We start from the raw sequence: 3,611 nt of genomic DNA on the forward strand, positions 1-3,611 counted from the left end.
CCTGAGTTCAAAACCAGCCTCAGACACTTATTAGCTGGGTGACCCTAAGCAAGTCAATTAATCTTTGTTGCCTTTATTTCCCTATCTGTAAAATAAGCTGGATAAGGAAATGGCAAACCACTCCAATATCTCTGCAAATAACACTCCAAATGGGGTCACAAACAGTCTGACACAAGTGAAAAAAGTGAAGAACAAAAGTATACAGAAAGCCATCCCACAGCTCAGAGTGTGAAGGTTTCTAGTAACATGGGGAAACAAAAGTAAGAGAGGAAATAATTCGACCATGAAGTGAATGCTTAGTTTACAAGATGAGATTAAAAGAAAAAGATTAAAACCAAAAAAGAAAGAGAAGAAAGCTCCCAGTGCTCTCAAAGAGAGAGAAGTTCCCCAGCACCTGTCCTGCTTGTTCTTCCAATATGAAACACAATTGGGACCCCCTTACTACATCTTGGTTGATACCAACTTTATCAACTTCTCCATCAAAGCCAACTTGGACTTAGTGCAGTCAATGATGAATTGTCTCTATGCCGAGTACATTCCCTGTGTAATGGCTGAAATTGAAAAACTGTGGCAGAAGTACCGAATAGTCCTAAGGATTGCCAAGGATCTACGATTTGAATGATAGACATGCTCTCCCAAAGGAACATATGCAGATGATTGCTTAGTCCAAAGGGTCACTCAGCACAAGGTTACATTGTGGCTACAATTGATCGAGATCTTAAGTGAAGAATCTGCAAGATCCCTGGAGTTCCCATCATGTACATTTCTAACCATAAGTATAACATCGAGAGAATGACAGATGATTATGGAGCCCATCGATTGTAACATCAAGAGACTGAACTTCTTGTGACACAACTCTACAAAATACAATTCTAGTCCCTTACTTGTTCTATTGTGTAAAATGGGGTTGGAGAGATTTGCTTTTTGATCCAATTCTGAAATGATTTTTGTGTCTTAATGAAAAACTCATTTAATTTATACGTGAATCAGTTTTGTTCAGACTTTTCTATAGACTCGGGTTTTTTTTTTTTGTTTTGTTTCTTGCTTTTTGGAGGCGGGAAGATAGGACAATTGGGGTTGAGTGACTTGCCCAAGGTCACATGGCCAGTTTTTTTGTGTGTGTTAAGTGTCAGAGGCATTTAACCTTTGAACTCAGGTCGTCCTGCCTCAGGGGACCCGCGCTCTATTCACTGCACCAACCAGCAGCCCCAACTCGAATTCTTATTGTCTCATTCTTCTTCACTGCTCGTTAATGGGCTTTAAATAAATGCTTCATGGGCTTTCTTCTTTTTCCTTTACCCCTATTGTAAAATAGAAGCTGCTACTAAATAAGGCTTTACTATATGGGGAATAAACATATAAATGAAGAAAATATTGAAACTGTCATTAGATGTAAGAAATATTTCTTGAAGAAAGTGCTTCCAGATATCTTAGGACATATATTTCAAACTTCTAAGCAATAGTTTCTAATTTGTATTAGAAGTATGAGGAAGCATTCTGTTGATAATACAAGTGATGTCAGTATTCTGGAAAAAATGTCTTAACTTTCTCCTCTTTTTGGGCATTTTTGAAAGTTTTATTGATACCTTTTCTTACTTTGACTTTGTTCCTAATAATTATTCCTCCATCCAAAGGAGTCAAAAAAAGACAGAAAAAGAATTCAACAAAACTAGCACATCTACAAATTCAAATGCCATGTGAACTGTTTCACATCCATAACCTACCACCTCTGCAAAGAAAGAAAGGAGATACATTCTTATAGTTTGATGGGGTCAGGATAGGGGCATAGGGACGGTACAGACTCAACTTGTAAGGTTCAAGTCTTTTCCAAATCCTTTTGGAAGGAATAATCGATGAGATGTTTTGACTCAAGGATGAGAATACATTTTTAGTTCACTTTTAAGAAGAAAAAGAGCCATCCCACAAAATAAAAAAAAAATTTAAAGAAAAAAATCAGTGAGATGAATCAATACATTGAAAATGTCTGAAAATAAATTCATGCTGCCATCGCTGTCGACCTTTCACCTCTAGAAAGGAGGGGGAAGACTTGTCTTCTCTTTAAGGGCCAGGCTTATTGAGTTTTGTATCTCTCAAAAAGAGTTGATCTCCATCAATAGGATGTACTTTACTCTGAGGGCAGGGACTGTTTCTATTTATCTTATGACTCCTAGCACTTAAAACAGTGTGTGGGGAGGCACTTAAAACAGAGTGTGGGGGGGGTGCAGCTAGGTGGTGCAGTGAATACAGCACCAGACCTGGAGTCAGGAGGACCTGAGTTCAAATCCAGCCTCAGACACTTAACGCAAAAAAAAACTAGCTATGTGACCTTGGACAAGTCACTTAATCCCAATTGCCCTACATTCCCCCCTCCACAAAGAAAAAAAAAGAATGTGGCGTGCAGTAGAGTTTTTATAACTGGCTTTTTTGGAGCAATTTCGTACCACTGAAAAATTATTTCACAATCTTTTTGTGCAATCTGGTCAAAAAAGATATTGAACAATATTATAATACAGGACAATATATATAGAACAATATATAGTATAATGAAAATCATCTAAATGTCTTTGTTGACCTCTAGTGGTCAAAGCAGACATTGCAGAGTTTAGAACTTTTTTTGATGGGATCTTGTAGACCTGTGGAATATTTCATTGTGATGAAAGTTTCAGGCCAGAAGGAAATATACTTTACAATTGAATGATCCTGTCTTGTGTCCAGTGCAGATACCACGCTTTTAGGCAGTCGTCTCCTGTCCAAACCTCTGACTCATTTTGAACCACATTTTTATTGAATCTTAGTCCATGTTGCAGCACCTTCCTGGTCAAGCAGGAAGAATGGAAGGAAATAAAATCTTCAATTTATGAAATGAAGAGAGGACTGAGTTTCTTCAGTGTCAATAGGAATTCAGACTAAATCATTCAGCACCAAAATTGTCTATTAAATTCTCCATTGTTTCCAAAGTTATCTGACACAGGATAAGCCTTCATGGCCGTGGGGACTCCACTGACCTGATGTTACCCTCCACTGTGGTCAGGTTCATACAGTCTTAATGGTGCCCAACCAAAGGAGCTAGAAATTGTGAGGAAATAAGTGCAAAAAAAGACGGATCTTTATTTGGAAGGAAAGTTATGAAAGAAATATCAAGTTTGAATGAGACATTACTAGTGTGAAATTAGGCATTCTGGGAAATATCTCCAGTTACCAAGGCCTTGTATTTGTTCAGTCGCTCAGTGATGTCTGACTTTATGGGATGCCATGGACTTTTATCCATTGGGTTTTCTTAGCGAAGATAGTGGAATGGTTGGTTATTTCCTTCTCCAGTGTGTTCCCATTTTGCAGATGACAAAGTGAGTCAAATAAGGGTTAACTGACTTGCATAAGGTCACACAGGTAGTAAGTGGCTAAGGTCAAACTTGAACTCAGATCTTCCTGGCTCTAAACCTGGTTTTCTATCCACTGAACCACCAAACTGCTCAGTAATGGGCTAGTCAAAAAAGAAAAACAAAAACAATAACCCTGTGAATATACAAAATCAAAGAGGGTGGCTAGAACTGTAGACATTTTCCTCAGTAGCAGAGCTTGGATTCCAATCTGGCTTTTCTACCTCTGAATCT

The 3,611-nt window shown here is 38.2% G+C and overlaps 1 pseudogene; it reads left to right on the forward strand.

The window, feature by feature from the left end:
* The first annotated feature begins 283 nt into the window (after window positions 1–283).
* On the forward strand, window positions 284–1,011 carry LOC138176423 (rRNA-processing protein FCF1 homolog pseudogene; annotated as a pseudogene).
* Window positions 1,012–3,611: the final 2,600 nt, after the last annotated feature.

This window comes from Petaurus breviceps, unplaced genomic scaffold, assembly GCF_028583685.1.
Source record: "Petaurus breviceps papuanus isolate PSGF00001 unplaced genomic scaffold, PetGlider_PUasm1.0 88995, whole genome shotgun sequence".
Taxonomy (NCBI): Eukaryota; Metazoa; Chordata; class Mammalia; order Diprotodontia; family Petauridae; genus Petaurus; species Petaurus breviceps.